Raw genomic sequence first — 15,838 nt, 5'->3', positions numbered from 1 at the left:
AAAGGCGAAGACCAATAAAACCATGTCAATGAAAATAGCCACTAGCTTGATGCTGCGGTGATCCCTGACTGTGCAGGGTTGCAGATCCCAGAGGCATTTTTTTTCCCACCACAGCAACCATCCCGTAAGGCCCTAATGCAGTGGGTAGAAGTGAAATACATCCATGTTACCAGACTGTCCACAAGGGTTTAGCTTCACATTTAGCTTTTCTCCTTCTGTTACACAAGACTGTGCAGCATCTTTGGTTGCTCCCTGGAGGCTGTTACATTAATGGTGATTCCAGGCCTCCACTGGAAGTAGATAACCTCCATTAATGAGCTCCTGTGTATGAAAGATGGAAGGTATTCTAAAGCATAAAACATTACTAACAAATTTATGCAGATAACTCAGACGAAATGGCCAGAAATCAGCTTATCCAAGAATCAACATTGTTGTGGTTTAAGCCCAGGCTGTAAATTAGAACCACGCAGTCTACTCCCCCCCGCACCCCTTTCTTCCCCCTGCTCCTGGAGGGATGGGGATGAGAATCAAAAGAATGCAAAGAATGCAACTCCCACGGGTTGAGATAAGAACAGTTTAATAACTAAGGTATAACACAAATCACTACTGCTACCACCAATAATAATAATGATAAAGGAAATAACAAGGGAAGAGAATACAACACCTTACCACCCACCGACTGATAACTCGCCCCCACTCAGCAGTGATCCAGCCCTTCCAGGTAACTCCCAGTTACACCCTGGGCATGATGTGCTGTGGGATGGAATACCTCTTTGGCTACTTTGGGTCAGGTGTCCTGTCTCTGCTTCCTCCCACCTTCCTCTCCTTCCTGGCAGAGCATGAGACTCACAAAGTCCTTGGTCAGACTAAACATTTGAGCAGTAACTAAAAACATCAGTGTCATCAGCGCTGTTCCCAGGCCGAAAGTCAAAAACACAGCACTGCACCAGCTACAAAGAAGGTGAAAAAATGACTGCTACTGCTGAACCCAGGACAAATATCTTCTGCATTTTTTGGTTTATCACTTGACTTAAAATAGTGTTCACTAGTTCTACCCCAGAGAGGGAATACTTAGACACTGCCCTTAACTTAAAAAACTTATAGCCTAAGTTCAGATGGTACAGGTTGTAAGAAAACCACTAGAGAGGTCTACTAAGATATAACTATAAAACTTAGAAAATGGGGAACTCCTTCTGCTTTCTTCATTTCTGTGTTCATGAGCAGGGCTCTCCAGAATTCTTTTAGCTGGTGTTCTGTTATTTCCCTCTTCCTGTTCCACAGGATTGGCTGTAGCTGTCTGAAAATTGGCTTAGGGTGAAGACATGTTCTTCCTGTACCTTTCTCTCAAACAATACAGACACCTGGCTGAAATCCCTCTCCCAATTATATACTAATCAGAGTCAAAAATTAATGCTTTCAGTGTTCTCTGAAAGCTACCAAGGAGCTTTTCTTTTTTTCCTTATGGGTGGTGTGTAAGACACAATCCTGGCATCTGTTAAGAAACACTAGTGGCTAATCATTCTAACCAACAGTTCTCTTGCTTAAGTGAAATTACTCATCCCTCATGTCTGCTACTTGCAAACACATGGAGCAGAATCCACTATTGAGTGTTACTGAATTTTAATGCAAAAGATTATATTTTTAGACAAGCATCTGAGCAGAGTTTGTTGGCTGTATTCAAGGAGCTCTGCTGAAATATTTTATTCAATATTTCAACAGTTCTTTTCTTGTCCTTTCTTAAGCACACTTCAAGAAACTTCAGTTTCCCTGGCAAACAAAGCACCTCAGGCCTGCAGTAGAGGACATAGTTTGGTCCTATTCATCACATACTCCTTAACAATGCAGCTGTGTTTTTCCACAAAGCATTTCTAAAGCTGCTTCCATTAATTAATTTATCTTTCATGGCAACATTAAGTGACAAAAAAGAGCTGCAGATATTTTAATGGTGGCCAGTACAGCCAATGACATAGCATCAAAAACTTTCATGTCAGTAAAGCACATACTGATTTCTTCAACGTATTTTTGTCTAATAGAGTCATAACTGTCTACCAGAAGTAATTTTGTTGTTCTGATGTAGTTTACATGTTTGTTTGCCTACATCCATCTCTCTTCAGTTTTCTCATTTAAACTGTTACCTCTTTGGGATCTGTATCGACAGTATAGTCATGACAAAGACCAGGATGCTTAGGCACATATATTTATTTAACTAAAATCAGCTGAAAGAATTGTCCTGGGCTATCCTTAAAGACAATAGGAGAATATTAAAGAATTTGTCATGGCTGCCAGTGAAAAATCAGTCCTTTAAAGTAGAAAGACACCCTTTAAAACATGGTTAGAAATTTCTGAACAGCCAAATATCGCCTCAAAATGCCTATGGCAAAAGCACTAACAGTGACATATATATAAATGCTTATAAGCTTATATTCATATAAACTTTCATTATATCATTGTTGCTCAGCATCCACAAGGGACAGAATGATTTTTATACACAGTCTGGTGTGAAATAGCGCTGAGATGTGATGGCCTACACTAGATGTTTCTTCTTTGCCACAAAACCAGCCCTTAAATGGTTTAACCTTATGCACAGCATGGTGCCTCTGTAATTCATCAGCCTTCAAGGCTTAAGTACATCTTCCTATTATGTTAGTTAAAGCTGCATAGGTTTAAGATCACAATCTGCTAATGGAAAGACATTAGGTGTTATTAACCATAACTGATTAGAACTGACAATATTTTTATGGAACATAATTTTTGTAAAATCATAAGCAATTTCCTGCTATTGTTTGGATAACATTTACACTATCTATTTAATTTCTTTCCAAACTATAAGTAACCAGGAAATTATTTGAGCTGGTTGATTGTGGATATAGGGAAGGGACAATGTAAGACTTTTGTTGGAAGGGGAAGGACATGGACAGACTCGCAGGATTAGGGGAAGCTCCTGGTCTATAGAAGTTCCATTGAATACAGAGAAACAGTCAAGTAGCTAAACACTTGTTATTAGGTTTTTTATTTATATTATGTTGGTCTTTTGCAGCAAAGAGCTGTACATGTCCCAGACAGCTTGTGAGTAGAGGGTAAAATAGAAAACAACACATGAATATTGATACAATGAAAACCCGAGACAGTGCAAGTTATAGAAGTAGGTATGGTTGGTCGCTTTGTGCCATTTCAGTGACAGAGTCTTAAAACATTAAATAATCACCTGATTATTTCTATGTGCAGTATGGTAGCAAGGTCCCATCTTCCCCTCTTCCCAGGTTTAGTTTGTAAGATCTGTGTATTTCTGCTTCTCTTCCTAGCAGAAGACGAAACATGAAGACTTGTAAAGAGATGCTCATTTAGAATATATTCAATTCTATAATTTCCACAAAAGAATCAAAGTTGTCATGACTTCTCTAAAAACTCCAGTGTTTCAGACTGTTGAAGCTGTTTCTGAGAGAGCTGATGTGGCCATAAAGCATACATGTAATCTGTGGATCGCATTGTCAGCCATGCAAGAAGACCAGGTTGGAGAATGGATGATTAAATGCACATCTCCTGTTGCGTAACTACTAAGTGACTGTGACTCTTCATTCCAGAGAATCATAAAAGTCTGTAAAATCATAAGCAATACAAGCAAAGTGAAAAAATTGTGATTGTTCAGGGCTTTTTGCAGAACAAGAGGATGTCATGTGGAAGTACCAGGAATCAAGCCCAGAGACAACTCTTCACACAGCATGCTGTTAAGCTGTAGGATCACTCCCCACAGGATGTGGGGGATCTAGGTTCAGGAAGGAACTGGACCAGTTCATGAAGGAAAAATCCATTGAGGGCTATTAAATACAAAAATTCTAAGTCTGGTTTAGAACATCACTGAATTGCAAATTATTGGCAGCTGGGATAGTATTCTGGGAAAGTATCTCTGAATGTTTTCCCTAGGTCTTCCATGGGGATCTACAAGTGGGCTAGTCTGACCTTTAGTGTGAGATGGTGTAGCTGCTCTTGTGTACTTACCTCGCAGAATTAGTTTAGACTCAAAGAAAAAAGTGCCCAGCTTGCATGATGGCTGTAGAACTATACTTTTCAGGATGTCTCTCTTGTGTTCTGCTTCAGAAAGCTAGTCAGGCCTCTAGGCAGCTTCCTGCACACAGTTAGCTCCATTGAAACTAATGCCAAACCTAAAGCTCATGTTAAACTAAACCAGAACCTGAACTCCAGTTTCAAAGACACAAGTGGAAGGATCTGTGATAGGAAGTACTATTCCCAATGTCGACACTTTCAGGACTGTATTGTGTTCTGCTACACATAAATTACAATATGACTGAGAACTGTTTTGTTAAGGGCCTTGCTTCAGCCCCACATATTTGTTTTGGAACTTAAAAAGCTATTTTAAACAATGAACCTGGAAGATAATTGTGGTTAATGGTTGTCTCATGTCAACGCCCCTGACAAAACTTCTCAGGTGAGAAAGCACCAGTGGGTTTCTCTTCTTTAACTGAAAACTCAACCATGAAACCCAGTGCAATTCATCATCAAACAGATTTTTCACACCTGTTCGGAAAAGGTAAAAACCACCAAGGAACCACCTGGGTGTCAGAAGCAGCATCTGGGGCTGTGGGAACTGCTGATTCACCACCCAACTAGGAAGGAGAGGTGTTATTTTTTTCCCTAGGCTACTAAACTATGTTTCACTACTCCTTTCTTGCGCAGTAAAGATATTAGTCTATCTTTGCCCTCTACTGTGTCTACCAGGAAGAGGGCTGTGCAATGTGCAATGACCTGGGTGCGGTATTGCTAACTGAAAGTGGTAAACAGGTGGGTTGTTATAGCTGGAATCTGAAGCAGAAGGTTTCCTTTCCTTTAAAGCCAGAGCTACCTAACTTTGGGACAGCTGAATCAAACAGATTCACCTTGGGGAAGAAAAAGAAAAGTGTGAAAGGTTTTTTTTATTACATCATTTATTTATTTTATGCATTCCAAACAATGGCAACCTGTATTTCACATGCTTTTTATCTCATTTCAGTTGAGATGTTGACACTTTTGATTAAATCTTTGATTAACCCAAACCTGAACCCATTTTCTCAAGCACGGAACAAGGAAACACTGTCTTTTTTTTTGGTATCTTTTTTGGATGGCTGGTAATTTTCTCTGTCGTTACTGTAACATTTTTCAGCATGTGCAATCTTGCAATATCACCTCAAGCTTTTAATTCTACCCAGAAAAATTCAGCGCAAATTATGCCAGATAATGGTCACTTTTCATATAGGATAAAAGAACAGCAAGTGCAAACAACAAGAACTTAGATTGCTTGTTTAACCCTACATAGTGTTTAAAGGATATAGTGCTCGTTATAATGGGATCCTGCAGACAAAAACATCATTGCATTTTGAAGAAATCAATAGAAGGCATCAGATTCAGGAAAAAGTCAAGACCAGTCAATCAGTGCTCTAATAAACTATCTATCTAATTTAAAGGCCGCTAATTTAGGTGCCTGACTTCAGTGAGGAGAGGTAGCAGTTAGCAATCTATCTCTCCTAATTCTCTGTTTTGGGAATTCTGTATTTAAAGGGGTGTTAAACAGGAGTTAGAGGTTGTCCTTGAACCTTATAGAAACAGGGGTAAGCGTGCTGGAATCTATAATGTAAGATATTTTGCTGTGAAATAATAACCAAGAAAGCATGAAACACTGAAGTATTAATCCACTTGCTATTGTTATGAATTTACTACCCATTGCCAATCTAATCTTTGATTAGTTATAATTTCTCCATCACTACCCCAGTTCATACAGTGATGGGCTGTCTGATGAAGCGTTCAACTTAAAGTTGGGTGGGTTCTGGAAGACTGCTACAAGTTATCACAGACAACAGGACTCAGTACACCAGAGAGATTGAGTGTAATGTGCATAGGATTGTTATGATATACTGTATTTTTTTGCATATTTTGTATTTGTCAGAGAAGATGAATTAATAATGATCCTGTCTGGCCTAGTTAAAACAGCATCTCTGTGGAACAATCTTCATGTAATTTCAGTCATTCAGCTCTAAATATTAGGCAGCCAGCATTGTGAATTCTGTCCATTGCTTTTTTAATTTTTTCTTCTAGGTATTTTTAAAGCAAATACTGTTGCTTTTGTTGTTTTACTGTTTGGGTTTGGGTTTTTTTTAAGCCTTTTGTTTGCATGCTGGAAAAAAAAAGCTCTGCTTGCATCTTTTCCTTGCAGAACTAGTCATGCAGTGCTGTAATAATAACCAAATCCCTCCCCACATCAATGTCACAATGTTTGTTTTAGCTATCTTAAGTTCAGCTGCCAGCTGTTCTGTTCTTTCGATTTTATTGCAGGAAGTATAAATTCCCCTTGGTTTGGCTAGAGGTGCTTTTAGAAGCCTTTGAGTGGGGGGAAGGGTAATGGAGGAGGGACTGCAAAGGAGAGAACAGCATGTCTGTTTTTGTTGGGGCGGGGTGGTAATCAGTTAAGGACTATTAAGCTTGATGGCCTTGATGTTATAGCATCACATCTCTTTTTACCATTTCTTAATCACTACGGAGTAATAACATCTTTAAAATTTATTGGGACAATTAGAAGAAAGCACAGTTCCTTTGACCCCAGCTGTTTCAAAGACTTCTATGTCTTTCTTTTCTCTCTTCCTCTCCTTTCTTTTTTTCTTTTTTTAAAGAAAGAATAATCACTGGACCGAACTTCTCGAGCAGTTACTACCTTGAGATTTATGTCACGTTCCAAGTTGCTGATAACATGATAATTAAACTGTAAAAGATAAGAGAAGGAATGTATTTATGATTCATGATTCCAACTTAGGCTATGAACAAGCAATTCACTTAGGCAGAGAAAAAAGTCCCTCTGGTTCTTTGCCTGAAATTTGACCCAAATACTTTTTGAAGAAGTTGAAAGAAAGGGAGGGGAATTTAGTTAACAATTCTCTTTGTTTACATTCATAGTGGCACTTGAAATCAGGTTATACTGAAACATGGTACAGAGGTAGCTTCTTGTCTCTTATCAGACTAAGTGTAATGTCCCATGTCCCTTCTTCATCTCATTTCCTCCTCCAGTTCAGTTTTTCTCCTTTTCAGTGTACTCTTTTTTATTTTGTTAGAAATCTGTGAATTTTGTCATTCTGAATCTCTTTCTCAGTTTCTTTTTTTCCCTATTTCCTATGCAAAAATAATTGCCAGTGTTCATTTCGTCTGTGTTCTCCACACTGAAAGATACTTTGCTTTTCTGCTTTGGTACCAGTACAGAACCAACTACATCTATCATCTGGTTTGCAAGCATTTTTTCATTGATTGTTGTGGCTTCCATGTCCAGAAGAATTACACATTTAAAGAGAAGAGGTGAAACTCATAGTTGAGAACATTAACTACCCAAATAAGGCAACTAAGTTATGAATGTAGCCAACACTGCTTCACTAAATAGCTATCAGGAAGAGATAATTATCTCCACAGGACTATACAGCCCAGCTATAACTTAATCTAAATTGTCAACTACTATCTCTTTCCACCATCTATATAAAATGCCTACAGAAAAAGAAGAGACTGTATTTGAACCCCAATATCCCAAATACAAAGTCCTGAATGCATGCCAAATTGTTTTAGTAAAAGTTGTGCCAAGATACAGTTTTCATTCAAAGAGAAACGTAAGGCATCCTGGACAACCTTTACTTCTTTTTCAGAACAGACAAGTAAACTTCGAGTTCCCACTTTCCACCTGAGCATCCTAACTCTTCAAGGACCTGTTTAATTCTGAGCAACACATTTCAACAACTCTGGAGTGGGACTTACTGCACAGCCTCACTAATCATATACTGCTTGGAGACCCTGTGAATTCGTTCATTCCCCTACGAGTTCTTGCGTCAGACCAGAAGTGATGTCCTGATGAAAATTGTCATTCCTTGAACCTAGTTAATGATGATGGCATGATCTTGGTTATCTACAGTATGTCATGAAAAGTTTATCCTGAAGCAGTACGGAAGCAAATATTGATATATCAGGTTTTTTCTTCTCTAGCCAGCTTTGTTCCAATGTTTCTGCCTTAATTACTAGACTAGATTTCTTCCATTGCTGTCCCAGCAGTAGTATTTTGTGGCTCTCATCTTTCTATGACCTTCGTAATGGAAATAATATCATACCATATCATATCTTTTGAGAAATATCTTGCATTTTCATAATATAATACACATTGTGTAATCTTCTTGTTATAATCACATTCAAACTCAATAATCACCTCCAATATAAATATAGCCACTGACATGAAGTGACACATGGTATACCATTGAGGCCTAAGTAGATCACAGTATGGAACAGGAAGGACCAGAGTTTTTCCTGAGTCCTGTTGAGAGATCTCATTCAGTACTGTGAGATCAGGATTCACATATAAACATTTCAACATATATATACTTCCCCTGAAGTCTATGCAGATTACAGGTATCCTGAAATAGGGTAAGCACTGATCTATCATAGCTTCCTCCATCCTTTGTTTCTCCTTCATGTGCCCAGATAGTGTACTGCCTGATAATCCAGCTCCAAGCCTTAACCGCATACCTTTTAGATTAGAGAGTTAATGTCATAGTATGACAACAAAACCTCCAACAATATTTTATTCTCTATCTTTCTTTCCTTTTGAAGACTGAAAACTCAGCTTCCTCCACTGAAGTTAAAAAGTAGGATGAAAGTCACAAAGAATTGCTGAAAGGTTCCTCTTTTAAAAAGGAAAGACTTAAAAATTTTGAATTGCTCTAATTTCAACTTTGATTTCCTTCCCCTCAGAAAGTTCATGATTTTCTGGTTTAAGTCAAGATCTTAATCGGTTAGTTAGATGTTATGGATTCAGTAAGGCTGTATAAACAGACACAGTGGAGATGGCATATAGAGAGCTGGAAGATCAGTAGTATAAATAGGCATAGTTACAGTAATTATGTAGGAAACACATGTGTCCATGTGTGTTTATTTATATATAATGTGAACAGTATTTTATTATTGTTATGCTTTATTGAGCCCATTGGTTATATTTACATAATGTCATCAAATATCTCCACAGAGGCTCATCTGCATCAATATTGTTATAACTCTAAATCACCAATGCCTTGGGCTTTACAGCCAGAGTAAATAGCTCCCTTTAAAATATGCTATAGAGAAACAAACCCAAACTGTGAAAAACCCCAAGACATCGCTGTCCTACAAATACTGCTGGGAGCTGAAGTCTGTCTAGTTGTGCAGGCAAAAAAGTTAATCGGAATAGGGGAAATAAATGCTTTTTATAAACACTCATGAAGTCCTGGAAGATCGATGGAGATCTCAGAATGATCATTCAGCAATAAAATAAAGAGCAAGAAAGTTGAGATAAAACCAAGGCTTCCACAAGCATGGAAATGAAATGGAATATCAAAAAAACAAAGTGTACAAATGGAGCTTGAGAAAATGATCAGTGTAAAAGTAGAGCTGTAAAAGTCTGGAGTTTATTTCATTTATCGGAACGCATACATGTGCTAAATCTCAAGATCCTGAGCTCATCCCCTTTCTGGAGTTAATGAGCTTATCTGGCTAAATCTACCTTTGTTGATAAGAGCTGTCATGAAGACAGCTTGAAGAGAGAATGTACAAGACCAAGCGCAGACATAGCTGTGATGAACCTGCAACGTAGCACAGGCAAGGGTCGGTGGTGAAGCCTCAGTCTGAAAGCAAATCCCAAGGGAAAGAAGACACAGACTATCACTTCCGGCTGTGGAAAGGCATGCTCAGGGTCCAGATGCTATGGGGAAAATAGCATGAAATATATAAAGTTCTATGCATACTATCTATCTCCCTTCGTTCAAACTTACAAATGTTCAAATAAACTCAGTTACGGTGCTTGATGAGCTTTGCATTTAAAGTGGTAGAGCCATTCCCAGCTCTGAAACTCTTAATTTTCAACATATGAAGCTGGGAAGTATGGTAAGCCGTACTGCTTTTAGAGAAGTGGTCTGAAATGTAGCAAAGGTCATAATTTCCAGTGAAAATACAATCTTCATGTATTGCAGCTTATGTAAAAGGAGTTCAGTAGTGGGTACTTGTACATTTGCGGAAGCTAGGGCCATTCTTGTGGCCATTTTCTGAAATGATATTCGTTGCTCTGAGCCCTTGTAGAGGAGTGGTAGGTTTCCAGCAATGCTTCCAACAAGTATTCTGTTCCTGCATAGAATCACTGTAAGATGAATGAGAGACATATACACCACCATGAGGCATCTGTCTGCAGCATTTTGTACAGTGCTGAAAACTCCATTTTCTGCACCTCGAAGGTCAGAAAACACGGAAGAAAATGATCATTTAACACTAAATACCTAAGTTAATGTATAAGTGTGAGTATGAATACAACTGTGTATGTTACAAGCATTTTATATGGTGTAGAGGATTACTGTTTGAAAATATATAGTCAAGTTTGTCTGACATTTCATACTATAAGCCTCTGATTTCAGTGCTTAAGCTTCACCAAGGGTAAGCAATTTTATTTATGTTTCTAGACAGACCTCTTTTTCAGGAGGTTCTTTTTCTGAATGTGTCTGAGAGGGATTTACTTATAAGTTCTAGCAAAAAGAGGTTCAGTTATTTTTATGGAAATTATTAGGGGGAAAAAGTGCAGTTTTGCCCCTATTGAGCCATGTTTTATGGAAACCATGGTTTGAAGTAAGAATTTGGCGGTTTGTGAGCTTTGTTAGTGATAGATCTCTTTCTACTGTTATGTTGCAAACCCCAGCACAACTATCTCAACTATAAATAACTGAAAAAGTTAACAGATGCTCTGCATTTTATTTTGTGTATGTGACCTTCCAAAGCCTCTCACCTCACTGAGCTCACGCTAAGCTGGTACAGCAGAAGCTGAGCACACCTCTCTGCAACTTCTGCTCCAGACTCCATCAGCTTGTATCAGCTGAGAGCAGTGATCCACCCTTCTCTGGTCTGATATCCAAATCGGGGTGTGGCAATGGGAGAGTATCTTCCTTCAGTTTTGAATGGAATGAAAGACCAGCAGAGAAAAGATGGCAGCGTACTTGTACAAGAAGTGTCTCCGGATGTACTAAAGCAACACAGACAGTGAACGAGGTTAGCTGATGAACTAATTTTGTTTTGGTTTGGGTTTTTTTTTCCCAGGACTTTCGTGATTCCTCCTTATGTTTCTTACTGTTTTTACTGACCATGAAGTATTTCAAAGTGTCACCACTGTTCCCAGCTGTGAAGAAACTTCTAGTGCTGCTTTCTGTTATGTAAATGACCCAAGGGACCTTGGGATAAATGAGCTGATTAGTCCTGAAATTTATTCTAAGAGCCAATATGGTTCATTAACAGATTGTTAAGTACGAGTAAGACTGGCAGGAAAGAAAGTTGATGATGAATCGATCAGTGCTGTGATCCAACTTCCCTTCTTGTCCATGTGAGGAGTCTGCTTTGAGCGCCTCACAGCTATCTTCTGGTCTATAGTTTGTGTTTTCCTCTCATGGAAACTACGTAAAGAGCTGAAGAAGAGGGTGCAGAAAGCTGATGTTCTCTGCTGTGTCACCTTTGTTTGGAGCTGAAGCATGGACAAGATGCATGTCTGAGCCACAGATGTGCTCCTGGGTTTGAATGAAATGAACACTTCTGGGAGAGATCTGAAATTAAAACTGGTTTTCAGAGACTGGGAGAGATGGCACGGGGTTGGAACTAGATGATCTTGAGGTCCTTTCCAACCCTAACCATTCTAAAATTCTATGATACATAATAAAATAGCAGGATGCCAGGATGCTAATAAATCATGATGACTATTGTCACTTGTTCTACCTGTAGCAGGAGAATGACAGTTTCTTCTCCAAACACCTGTTTGATGAAGCAAAGTTTTCATCATTGTTTCATTTGGTATTTAGTCTAGGTGTTCAAATGATCTCAATCCACAAATTGGGATATTCCTTCTTAAACGCATCACAAAAATGTAGTGTTCCAGTGTCTGGTAAGAAATCAGATAAAAGCCAGATAAGCTATATTGGGAGCAGTGTTGGAAGATGCAGTGCTAAACAGAGTATGAAAGCAGATACTGGTTAGTGAGGTTGAAGAGAGAAAATGCAAGATGTGGATGCAATGAATATAATTGCTTTTGCAATTAGTAAAGAGGGCACATGGAAAAAAAATCTGTCATTCTGTAATTAAAGGCTACTTGATAAGGTGTGTGAACAAGGTTTAGCTGGGGTTATATATTTATCCTTAATGGGGGCATTTCCTAACTGGTGATTATTTACCTTACCATCTTATTGTTCTTTAAACCAAAGGGTTGGATTTAATGCATTTACACACCACAAAATATGCACATACTTCTAAACCAGCTAGCCGTTTGCATGCAGACCATGTACAGATAGGAAGTATTCATGACAAATAAATAAATAAAAAGTGTAGATAATCAAATATATTTAAAGAGATTAAGTCAGTGGTTAAACCCCACAAAACATCGTGAACCAGAAATAAAAATAAGACTAACAGTGTGTATGATAAAATAAAATGATGCCTATGAGAGTTCAAACAGCTAATGGCTTTCAGTCAGGAAGGAAGGCAAGAGGATTTTGAATAAACATGTTTAATTACTAATGTGATAATGGTACATTAATAGCACAGAAAAACAAATGACATATCGGAAATGGTTTTCTAAATTAAAGTTTCTTATCCTATTGTTTATTTGCTTGTACGTAACACTGAAAGTGTCTGGTTATCAACAGGATATGGACACATGCTTAAAATCAAGCATGTGTTTAAATGTTTTTCTTCATCCTTGAGACGGCGCAAAAGTGAGCACACAACTATTCATCTCACCGTGGAGAACAAGTGGGGAGCACCATGCTGCTTACAAAGTCTGGGGTTCATATAGGTCAAAGGAAGACCAGTGATAATCACTTGGTGGGAGTAATTATTATAAAACAAAAAAAGAAAGTGTAGTGCTTGTTTTTCTTCCCTAAAATTGATGAAAAATAAACATGCCAAGGAAAGACATATTTAGACATACTGAGGAAGTATCAGAAGTAAAATTAAGTTCTAAATGTAGTGAGACATGAAATGCAAAACCCCTATCTGCAGAGTAAGCTCATAGTATCTTGTATTAAGAAGATTATGTGGGGATTAGTTCCAGTGTAACTGCCATATGAAAATATATGATGACAGGTGTTTTTAAATTACTGTAACAAGGTGGAACCTTCTCTCACAGCCAAAAATTTTGTCAACAAAAGAAACTGGGTTTTAAGGATAAGAAGCTGCAGACAGCTGGAACAAAAAGAAATCTATTGAGAACAAGTGGAAGTCTCTTGCATATATTTATCATAGACCTGGGTGTTTTCCATAAACTCAGTCATGTATTGTTTAAAAAATAAAAAAGGAAAAGGTTCTTTCTGCTGAAAAAATCCCATCCTACTGCACTGAAAAGTCTCCCAGCAGCACATTTCCTACCAGCTTTCCTGAGATTACTGAATATTTCCATGTTGTCTGGCAATGAGTCACAAACAAAAAAAGGAAAGGAAAAGCCTCAGACGTGAGCTCTGCATCAAGCTTAAGAATTCTGGTCTGGATGCAGCAGCTTAAATCTAACTCTACAGATAAACAGCATCCAGTAGGTGGCAAAGATTGAGGTAAGACTTACTGTTTCACTGGATTACTGTCCTTAAGGCACTTTCTAAGTCATTGGCCCATAAAGGAGTGAGCTGACTTGCATGATGGCTTTCCCAGATGGAAGGACAGGGTCCAGCTCTGTGTGGCTCAGTCCAGAGTGAGCTCTGAAGCCCCCATTCTTAAACCTATAATGTGACACCATTTTTGGATCAGTATTTTGCTTCTGGAAAAACAGGAACAAACAACAAAACTGGGGTGTTTTGGGTCTGTTTGTGTGTTTTGTTGACACTTCCAACTAAATTGGTGACTTAAAGTTTTACAATGTGAGTTAGAACAAAGCACTGCAATGAAGGAGGGAAGGGAATGGACAGTTAAGATGGTGCATCCTGATATGAAAATGGAATAATGAGAAATTGGAGACAAAAATAGAACCAAAATCACTCATACACTATATATTGCTGCACTAGTGCATTACAGAAACTTCACCTCGATTCCACCCTTGTCTAAACTTTGAGACTATAAGAAAAAGGCCTCTTTTCCCTCTAAGTTACATGGATTTAAAGTCTCCTTTAGCATGTTTGAATTGGGATTTGCATCAGCTTACTTTAGATGTCTAGAGCAGGGGTAGAATGGGACTGAGCTAGTCCTGAGCTACTTGCTTGGCTCCTGTTAAAGCTCATTAAGGTGTAATTAATAAGAGCCAATGGAGGCTCACTGACATTCATTTAATCTCATAACATCACCTATTTAAGCTGAGACAGCTTCATACACTCCAGTGGCAGACTCCCTGTTGACTATAAAGGGAACCAAGATTATTTTATCAGCTGTGAATACATATACTGTAGACATCTCCACTTAGATGAACGCCACAACGATCTTTCTTATTTTTTCATTCTTTCTATAAGGATGTGCAGAACTCCTGACTTTCTTGCTGCAGTGCATGATGTGTCATTGCCAGTTTACATGGTAGTGAATGAAACGCTGTCTCCATATATGGGTATTCATAGGGCCATATCCTGAATAACCCCCAAGTGCTCTAAAATTCAAGGATGAGATGAGCTTGTGATGTTGGGCTGGTCTTTGGGAATGTCCAGTGCGTGGTCTCTGAACCCCAGTTGGTGCTGGGAGACATAAGCTGGTGCAAGATCTTTCCATAGCTGCTGCTTTCAGTAAGTTGTGAATACAAAAGATGACAGTATGGGCAGAAGGGGGCCAAAGAGATGAGCCTCTCTTTCACATCATGAGGCTTATCTTAGGTAATGTTGGATGTTGTAATAATTATATGAGAAAAGCTACTTTCCAGCCTTATTTTACTTCTACCTCTAAAAGACCAGTCAGTCAGTTTGGAAGAAAATAGGACTGAGTAAGGTCTACAATTCCTATAGCAAACATTTTGAAGAGGTTGTCAGTGAGTCACAGAAACATGCCCACTTGTATGGGTTACACTGATCTGTCTGTTGAAGTAACAAGTTCTATATCACCACTAAAGGATAAGCCTAAAAAATATTTATGTTTTCATGGTTCTCAAGAAATCTGCAGAAAATAGTAGTTGAGAACCTATTAGTAGGAGCTGAGCTTATGAATGTTCTCCAACATCTTTTCATTTGGCGTATTCAACAGGGGCATCACCTACCACCTTCACAGAACAAAGACAAAGGAGTAGAAGTCCTTTTTTATGATATGAAATATTGCAGGAAAAGGTATTCCTGAGTTTCCATGCTGCTGCACAGTGCTGAAGCAGTAACAACAATCACACAGTGTAACATACCCCACACTTTAAACACTAGCTTAGAGAAAATTGTTTCACCAATGCTCAAGTAGAGCACAGGTACAGGTGTCTGGTTAGGAGGTATTTACCAGATCAGAGCCCAAATTAAGCCTAAAGTTACAGATCTTTGCTGAAGCCAGAAGAGCCATTTGATTTACACTGCTTGAGCGCCTGTATCACTAGTTTTATTACACTTTCAACATTTGTGTTTATACTTGCGGGTTCTTTTGATTTTTAACGCTTTTTGGCATCAGTAGCCTCCTGCAGTGAAATAGTGAAATACCTTTCCCCCTTAAGCACCTAACAGTGTAAGAGGCATTTGCAGGGTTTTTAAGAGCATGTGTCAAGCAAAAGCACTTTCAGCAGCACAAGAAAGTGAGCTCTTATGGTCTCTTGGCTGGAAGTGTATGAGGGGGCCTTGCATGGTGGCACTGCAGTCTGCAAATCCTGGCATCATTTGGTGCCTAGGAATGCCTGCCCTTC

This window comes from Psittacula echo, assembly GCF_963264785.1.
Source record: "Psittacula echo genome assembly, chromosome: 2".
In the NCBI taxonomy this organism is placed as follows: Eukaryota; Metazoa; Chordata; class Aves; order Psittaciformes; family Psittacidae; genus Psittacula; species Psittacula echo.
The sequence above is the reverse complement of the archived record's forward strand: the minus strand, read 5'-3'. Positions refer to the sequence as shown.